The sequence below is a fragment of the Diadema setosum genome, chromosome 10 (genome assembly GCF_964275005.1).
Source record: "Diadema setosum chromosome 10, eeDiaSeto1, whole genome shotgun sequence".
NCBI lineage: Eukaryota > Metazoa > Echinodermata > Echinoidea > Diadematoida > Diadematidae > Diadema > Diadema setosum.
The window spans coordinates 3986046-3996177 of record NC_092694.1 but is presented as its reverse complement, the minus strand read 5'-3'; the positions used below and the strand labels follow the sequence as shown (position 1 = coordinate 3996177).

General features: G+C 32.6%; 1 non-coding gene across 1 annotated transcript; it reads left to right on the top strand.

Annotated features, from left to right (window-relative positions):
* The first annotated feature begins 2928 nt into the window (after positions 1-2928).
* On the top strand, positions 2929-3003 carry Trnaa-ugc (transfer RNA alanine (anticodon UGC)). The gene has a single exon. It is a non-coding gene; the product is annotated as a tRNA-Ala (tRNA).
* Positions 3004-10132: the final 7129 nt, after the last annotated feature.

The window sequence follows — 10132 nt, the reverse complement described above, 5'->3', positions numbered from 1 at the left end:
AGACTGGTGGAGTATACACACACAAGGTCTACACAGAGAACCACTGTCCACAAAGACGCGTGTCTTCAGCGCTGTTCAGTAGTGTCCGTAGAGGCATGGCGCATCTACCGTTCATTGATGTCTTACCCGTTTTCTACAGAATACCCACCTCTTGAGATATATTTTCAAGGTCTGTAATGAACATGACGAAAAAAATATATGAACTTTAAGTTTGGAATTATCAATTTTACGAAATCAATGCGTACGCTGCTATTCAATATAATAGAGAGTTATAATCAAAATACATTAAAGATGGTTATATCTGTGTCTTTGTCACATCTTCAAAATGGGAAATCCGTTTGGTGCAACTGGTTTTGAACACGGCTCCTAATACACTCAGCGAATTTTCACACATATACATGCATACACTGTTTACATGATATACATTTTAGCAGAGCACATATTATAAACACCCCTACTCTAGGCTGAATACGTAAGTTGGGAACTGAAGGTCAAAAGCTTTCTCCTGTAATGTTACATACTAACTGCATACATATGTATATTTCTTATTTTATGTACAGTACTGTATATCTATTCTGCTATGACATTCCAGAATTTGAAAGATTTCGTCTATAAAACGTTTCGATTATTAATGAATACGGTCTTCTGGTCAGTGTTTCTGTAAATATTACTCTGCTGGTATGATGGGGCATTTTGTTTGCTTTTTTTGTGCTATATTTGATGACATATTTGATATAAATAAATAAATATATTTATATATATATATATATATATATATATATATATATATATATATATCTATACATATATAGTGTGATGATGCTGATATTCCTACCGCACGCCTCTGTCATCTTAAGTGAAATTATAGTTGAGACAATGTAGATAACAGAAGATGTCGCATGAAACCGGCAGAGTTGTGAAGCTTTCGACCGTGGTCTTCCTCAGCTTTAATGTCTGTTTGTGAAACGAAATATATGTTTTTGAGCATAACAAAGTTACAAAGTGCCAAAAAATATTGCCAAGTATGTCATGTAACTGTTAACTCATGCTCAACTTATATTTAATATATTGTGTATATGACTTCAGATTTGTTATGCTCAAAAACATATATTTCGTTTCACAAACAGACATTAAAGCTGAGGAAGACCACGGTCGAAAGCTTCACAACTCTGCCGGTTTCATGCGACATCTTCTGTTATCTACATTGTCTCAACTATATATATATATATATATATATGAAGAGTTTGTTTGCAAAAACCGATAAGTCCATATTTGCCAAATGGAGATATTTGCGATTAAAGGTCAAGAAAAATAAAGAGAATAATAAGAAAATTTTTGCTTCTTTGACCATAACTTCAAAAATATACCTTTATATGTAGTGACCAATATATCATTTAAAAGGTATTATTTTGCACTTTATGACAGAGACCGTACTTCAAAATCTTCAAAAATGGACTTATCGGTTTTTGCAAACAAACTCTTCATATATATATATATATATATATATATATATATATATATATATATATATATAATATGTATATATATATATGTGTGTGTGTGTGTGTGTGTGTGTGTGTGTGTGTGTGTGTGTGTGCGTATGTGTATAATGACTAAATGAGTAATATGATCCTGTGACATCGCCAGACTGTCCTTAGAAATAACAAAGTTTTTGTATTCATTACTTCGGGAAAGTTCTGTGTTTGTTTGTTTGTTTTACTCTTAAATATAGCAAAAAAAGTCTTCCTTACATCATTTAGAAAATATTTTGTTTGTTTACATTTACATTTCTACGTACGTCATGGTTTGATTGATGGTACTGTTTTATTTCACGAGTATTGGAAAAATCTTAGAGCAAATTGAAATCAAATGAAGACAAAGAAAAGACAAACATTAATCATCGGTCTCTATCTGACACATTCTTTCAATCGATGAAGAAATCCTAACGCTAATAAAAAGAACAGAGCAATCTGTAGCGTAAACGATGGTGTGTGTCATGACAAAGATTCATTACAGTTTTCTTTCTTATTGTACTCAGGTTTATTACTTTTTCCCCTTCACTTGCTCAGTTTAGAACAAAGAAACAACCCTTTATTATTAGATTTTCACTCGTTTCGTGACAATCTAGGTTACAAAGAAAATAGAAACAAAAAGAAGAGCCGCTCATACCCCCTTCCAATGAGGAAAAAATCCAATAAGTATGACAAGCGCAATCCAATAAAATCGGGATTATGAAGGGAACGAATTTATGGATAAGTTATGACAGCTTAATTATCAACTCTTGAAATGTTTGTAAGTATTCGATGTTTTCATTGCAATCTCCATCATGCACAAACATAGGCAGTTCAAAGAGGGGTTTTACGAACTTTAATTAAACCTGCATTATAAATGGAAAGTACCCTGGGCAATTTCGGTGTGGAACACAGGAACCATTGAAGTCAGTCTAGGAAAGATAGAAAATGTGCTCATCATGGAATTCTTCGGTCTTGATGAGATTGGATTGGATATTCAGATTATCTAACAGGGGCACAATTAAAAGCAATCATTTTAGACAGGAGTTATTTTTTTTTTCTCCTTATTCAAACGCAGAAGTGATGTTATGGTATATGTAATGGTAGATTTTCCCACGACGATCAATTTGTATGGTTATAGTTTGTTTTATCAAGGGTGGCACTAGAATATTTGTGGGTGTGTTGCTATAGAATGCCTTTTTTAACCTTGATTTTGCATCACTTGAAAGTTTTATTACATGCTTTCGAAACAGGCTCAATATTTTCAAGCAACGGCCTTCTTTTTGGTGATGAGTACTCTTATTTCGCCTGCCGCCTCCAAGATTACAGAACTGTCATTAATATAATGCACACTGCTATAGCTTCTGATCATTCCAGCATTGAGAATTTACGGTTTCTGGGACGAACACTGAACTAGGGCTTTCTATAGTTCAGTCGGTAGAGCACCGGACTTGCATTCCGGAGGTCTCGGGTTCGAATCCCGATGGAATCCCATTTTCTTTGCTCTATTTTTCCACTAATAAATAATATAATACTTGGAACATCCGGGCCTGTGAGAAATGGATTTATATCCCCTCAATAAACATAATATCAAAAGGAATTAGGGATTTCTTTGCAGGTCTATTTCCTACACTTTGTAATGGATAACCGTGGACTGGTATTTCATGCTATGTCATACAATAATATGGTCCTACCATGTCAGTACAGTATTTTGTCAATTGAGTTTTTCATATTAGTAGTCAATAGAATGTCATACCCCCGGTTTCCTAGCAATGTAATTTAATGTTCACCTTCTCGCCGAAAAACATAGGCTTTTCTCGTTTCATTAAGGAAAATGTCTTCACGGGATGTCTTCAGCAAATACTTATAATTCAATTCAATTCAAAGTTTATTTCATTTTTCGACAAAACATATGTTTCACTTCCTTAGATAACAGAGATTAAGGTGAATAGTACATATTGAAATGAAAAGACTTATCAAGTAGCTGCTCTGTGTTTCACTGAAAAGGGCAATAATACGATAGCTAGAAGTAAATGTTTGTGATTAACTTGCAGAAAAATGTCCTAGATATATGCCAACAAGAAAGAGTTTATCCTGTGATATATATATATATATATATATATATATATATATATATGAAGAGTTTGTCAAATGGAGATATTTGCGATTAAAGGTCAAGAAAAATAAAGAGAATAATAAGAAAATTTTTGCTTCTTTTGATCATAACTTCAAAAATGTACCTTTATATGTAGTGACCAATGTATCATTTAAAAGGTATTATTTTGTACTTTATGACAGTGACCGTACTTGGAAATCTTCAAAAATGGACTTATCGGTTTTTGCAAACAAACTCTTCATATTCATATATATATATATACATACATACATACATACACTGCATACATACATCATAAAACAGTTAATTAAAAAACAGATGTGTTCATTTAGATCAATTTGAGATATCTGAGATTCAATCTGCTGAAAAAACAGAAAAAATAATGTTAAAAATGTGGAAAATTGTTAATATCTTCAAAAATGTTTTCCGTCATTTAACGAGTGCAATGTCTTTGAAAAGATTTTTTTTTTTTCTCTGTTTGATGATAACCGTACTTGGAATATATTGAAGATGGCGTTTATCTGTTTGGCTTTGAACTTATTGTATATATAATTGTTGTTATTATTATTATTATTATCATTATTATTATCATTATCATTATTATTATATATATATATATATATATATATATATATATATATATATATATATATATATATGTATATATATAGACACTCAGCAACAAAGAAAAAATTCAATTCCTATTTTTCATAGAACATTTTCATAAAAGTCCATATATTATATACTGTTCCTAAGATAATTTTGCTGGTTATCAGCCTTGTTATGGGTCAATGCAGAGGGAAACTGTATGCATGAGTAAACACATTCGTTTATGATCTCCAAGGTAGAAAAGCAAATATTGCAAAAATGGACATGCTGTCATTCATGTGCTAATGCCTTTCCAGGTAACAGTGATAAGAAATACCAATTCATACGTTCCCTCGTATCTCTTAATAGCATCAAACAAAACAAGATGGGATAGTAAAGAGGGAAAGTAAAAATTTTCTGTCAAATCCAACTTCAAATTACAGAGGGAGTAAAGCCAAAAAAAAAAATGCTTAGATATAAAGAATTGTAGTATTTCATTCTTTTAATATAGGCATTTATCTATTCCTGACAAAAAATTAAGAACCTAATATTATATTGAATTTTCGTAATGTAAAATAACAACTCCAATTCCGACAATTTTTGTTAATATTGTTTCTTCTCATGCTTAATGTCATTTGAATTTGGATTTGACAGAAGATTCTTCATTTTCTTCCATTATTTTAGTCTTTGTTTATCTTTCGGCTACAAAGACATTGTAGAGATCATAGGTTTTTGCCAATTGATGCCTGTTTCTTATTGTGTTATTTTGTTTATTACCTCTGTTATGTCGAAGAGCCCTTACGCATGATGTCAATTTGTTCACTTTTGCAATTTTTACTTTCGTGCCTTGGAAGAGAAATAAGAACGTGTTATCTCATGCGTAGATTTTCCGTTGTTATTGACCTATCAATTCAATTACCTTAAATATGGTATATATTACATTAGTTTTTAGCCAATTATTCTATGAGAAATATAAGCTTGAAAAAGTGTTCACTTTCATTCTTTCCTGAGTGTATTATATAAATACGTATGTGTGTGTGTGTGTGTGTGTGTGTGTGTGTGTATGTAGGTCAACAGTAAATACACAACACAAAAACATCGAAAACACTTTCTCAGATAGTTATTTTTTACCATACTTCTACCCCATTTTCCACCGCAGTTGGCGAGTGATTACTGAATGAGAGCAGAGTGTCTTTTGCACAATTATTTTTGTAAGACATCAAAGTCTGCACAACATGAGAGTGCGAAGTTGTCATTTTCTTACATGTAGTGTATCTATCTACCTTCCTATCTACACGTCTATTTCTTTATCTATCTATCGACCTACATTTTCAGTTGAATGTATTATACAATGTGTTTATATATATATATATATATATATATATATATATATATATGCGTTTGTGTGTGTGTGTATATATGTATATTTATTATATATATATATATATGTATATATATATATATATATATATATATATATATATGTATATATATATATATATATATATATATATATATATATATATATATATATATACATGTATATACTAGCCCGGTGAGTGAGAAAATGAATCGCAGAGCTATAAAGGGAATGATAAACCAGACATTTATAAAGATAGTTTGAACAAATAAAATAATGTCGGGAGTAATTCAAAAACAAGCCAAATGGGCTGTAAAGTCAAATTTGGGTAACAAATAATCTAAAAGATATGCAAACGGGCCAATCGATGATCAAGCAATTTTACTTTGCAACAGATTGCAATAGTATTATTAAGTTTAATCATATAGGGAAAGAACACAGTGACTATTTTATATTCATTCTAGCAAGCAAACATACCAACAATAATTAGACAATGGAACGACGCAAGTATATACGAAATTGAGGGAAATTGTATATTCATTCATTTTATTTCCATTTCAAGGCATGATGACATTTATACTATTCAAATTACAATATTGACAATCTATGCGTCTTAAATGGTGGGATCATAAGAAGCACACAAGAAGCTTGTCGGAAATAATCCCTTACAAACAATTACATTAGAATTCAACAAGGGCAGTCATCAAATAAATTCACATGACGAAAAAAAGATGGAAGATACAATGAAAACAGAAAAGAAACGGGGGGGGGAGACAGTGCATGTTCATACACATAAATTTAGGCGCATTTATTTGAGATATATATATATATATATATATATATATATATACATATATACATATATAATATAATATAATATATTATATATCTATATATATATATATATATATATATATATATAAACATGTATATATAATTATATCATATATTATGTACATATATATATATATATATATATATATATATATATATATCATATGATATATCTACCGAAAAAAATATGTAAACGCAAAATGTGCATTATTTTCCCTGCATCTTAACATGCAACCGAAAATTCGTTGTTGTTTTAATTTTTTGAGTGTTTTTGTTGTTGTTTTATCATTGCGAGAGTGAAGGAAAGAAAGAGGAAGAAAACAATTCGCTGCAAAGTACCCCCTTTCTATATCGGAAATTGAGGCATACATCAAACGATTCGTTGCCGAGGACAGAAAAGTTAGGCTCGCTGTTCTACTCTGGCCAGTAGGTGTAATTAATATCCGTATCAAATTTCAGAGTCCCTTGCTGAAGATATGAGGATTCAACCTGAGTAGTCGCGAGGAGAGAAAAAAAAAAATGGAAAAAGGACAAAGCAAAGAAAAACGTGGAAAATGGATAGATGGGTCGAAAGACAAAATGAAGGAGAGAGACAGGAAGAAAGAGAGAGAGAGATCGTATATAACCCTCAATTCATCAAGGGAATGTGGAAATACCAAGAGAACAGAATAGTACAAGGAGAACATGAATAAAGCAATGGCTTTACATCAGATAAATAGAAAGAAAGAAAGAAAGAAAGAAAGATAGATAGATAGATAGATAGATAGATAGATAGATAGATAGGAAGGTATGTAGTATGATGAACGCAAAGAGGACAGATAAAGGCAGAGCAAAGAAAGGAGATAAAACAGAAGGGGAGTGAGCAATGAGGGAACAATTATACATCTTGTGTGTCGGGCAAATAGCTGGCCCCGACGCCACGCGCTTTATGTCTTTACCGCCTTGCCATCGGAACCAAGGCAAATTAGTGGTTACTCCACACCACCGTATCGGGCAAAACGCTTCAATACGACGCCAGATCAAAGAGCTCGTCCTGCGGTGGAGCAGTGTTCGGTAAGGGGAACTGATGGCCTTTTGCTCGCGCTTGGAATATACCCTCTACACTTAAAAAGAAGAAGGAAAAAAAGAGAGAAGTTTAGGAGCATTGCAAAGGAGAACAAGATAAAGAAGACGAGGAGGATGAGGAAGGAAGATCTGTTATCATCCTGAAAGCTATCCAAAGCCACCGGGGAAGTGATCTTCCTCTTGATCCTACTCGCTTAGAGGCAAGCCGACTATCGATACGTTTCGATTGATATCTGTTATGGCTTCAGTTTCTCTATCGTGTTGCTATCGGTCCTCATCCACTTTCCCAGACTCACTTCTGTTCTCCTCGTCCGTACACTTCGCAGAGATCCGTGTCAACTTTCTCCGTAGATCTTCTTGAAAACATTCCATTCGCTCATTTGCATATACCCGGACAGCTGTTGCACCAAGGGAAACGGAGCTATTTGAGTTTTCCTGTTTTACGCAAGGTCCATTACGATGCTTCATAATAGAATTTCATTGTCAGCTTTTTGTTGGGCAACGTAAAATAATTTTAAGCAATTCTCACACCAACTCTCAAAGGTCATACTTTACATAATCTTTGTTTAATGTTAAATCTATTAATTTATCTAAGAAGTCACATTTCTTGGCGTTTTTACTGGAATGAAATCAGGGGAAAATTTGCAGTGGGTAGGGACAGTCGTTTCTACAGCTGTACTGTCTGTCTCATTGTAAAAACGTTAAAGGATTTGATGATTCTTACAGTACACGTAAGAAATAAAAGAACCTGTCATTTTTATTCGTAGCTTTTCTTATATTACTGAAGCATACTCGAGTCAAATGGCCAAAAAACAAACAAAAACCGAACTTCTTTGATTATGTGGATAGTCATTACGGTCAGGTCGGAAAATATCACACAGACACCCACACAATTTACAAGCAACGCTGTATATTCAATTTTTGAATTTTCAATTTTGTATCCTAAATAAATGTTTTGGTATGTGCGTGTATAAATGTGTGTGCATGAAGACATGAAGAAAACGAGTAGACGAATGTAGACTTTACGAGTCAAAAAAAAATGAAAATACTCTTGGATGATAGTTTACTTACTCCCAATTCATCTGAACAATCAATTATTTTCTTCTACTCAGATGTCAGTAGAAGTTATTTTTCATTTATGGTTAAACTTTCTTTCCTTTCATGTTGCATCTGAATCATTATCGTTGTGCTCCATTTGAAAATAGAATTAATTTTTCAAAAATTAAGATGACATGAATAAACAGCGCTGCATTGTGAGGTTTGATTTGTTCGAACTTTTCTCTTTAATATTCCAAGTTACCAACTAACTCCTAACTTCTATACCCCTCTCTCGATATTCACTAAGGAAAATCAATATGTTTCCAATATTGTGACAGTCATGTTTTGATATGCGATCATATTGTATTATATTATACAATAATATATTATATCATATTATATTATACTATATTATGTTATGTTACGTTATGTTATACTTACATATTATAATTACATTATATTATACTCTTATTAATGTTAGTCCTTATACATGTTTGTTGTGATATATTTTACTCCGTAAACTTCACGTATAATTTCCTGTGGGTGTGGCATTTACGGCAGATAATGACACAATGAACGCCCAATTGTATTGCCACACTTTGAGGAGACAAACAAATGGGAAAGTAAAACCAAGAGTCATGAATGTTATTCGTACCAACAGGGTAACACACACACAGATACACACACACACACACACATTGACCCACAAACACACACGCACAGACATAAATGAGGAGATGAAAAGGTGAATAAGAGACGAAAGCGCGAAGCAAGATGGAAGTGTATTAAGATATGATGGGAGAGGGAATTTAAAGAAAAGACCAGTGAACTGGAGTGACCAGGCGATATACCCTCCAGCAGGGTTCCTCTCTCCCTTTTCTCTCTTGGACGCCTCAGATTGAAAAACAGAATGAAGGAGAGAAAAGATGGAGAAGGAAGGAGAAACAGAAAGAGAGATATCTAACAGATACAAACAGGATTGGAGAGACAAATCATTATAAAGAGAATAAGAGATAGATAGATAGATAGATATATAGATAGATAGATAGATAGATAGATAGATAGATAGATAGATAGATAGATAGATAAATAGATAAAATGAATAGAGAGAGAAAAAGATGAAGGAAAGAGAAGATGGAGAGGGATGGAGAAACAGAAAGAGAGATATCCAACAGATACAAACATCGCAGGATCGGAGAGACAAATATAAAGAGAAAAAGATAGAGAGATAGATAGATAGATAGAGAGATAGATAGATAGATAGATAGAGAGATAGATAGATAGATAGATAGATAGATAGATAGAACAAACATAATAAAGGAAAGAGAAGAGAGGGATGGGGAAACAGAAAAAGAGATATCCAATAGACACAGACAGGATTGGAGCGACAAATATAAAGAGAATAAGATAGAGAGATAAAGGTAGATAAAGAGATAGATAGAGAGATAGATAGGTAGATAGATAGATAGATAAAGAGATATATAGAGAGATAGATAGGTAGATAGATAGATAAAGAGATAGATAGAGAGATAGATAGGTAGATAGATAGATAAAGAGATAGATAGATAGATAGAGGAAGGGAGAATGAGGGAGGGATGGAGGAAAGGAGGGCGGTAGAGA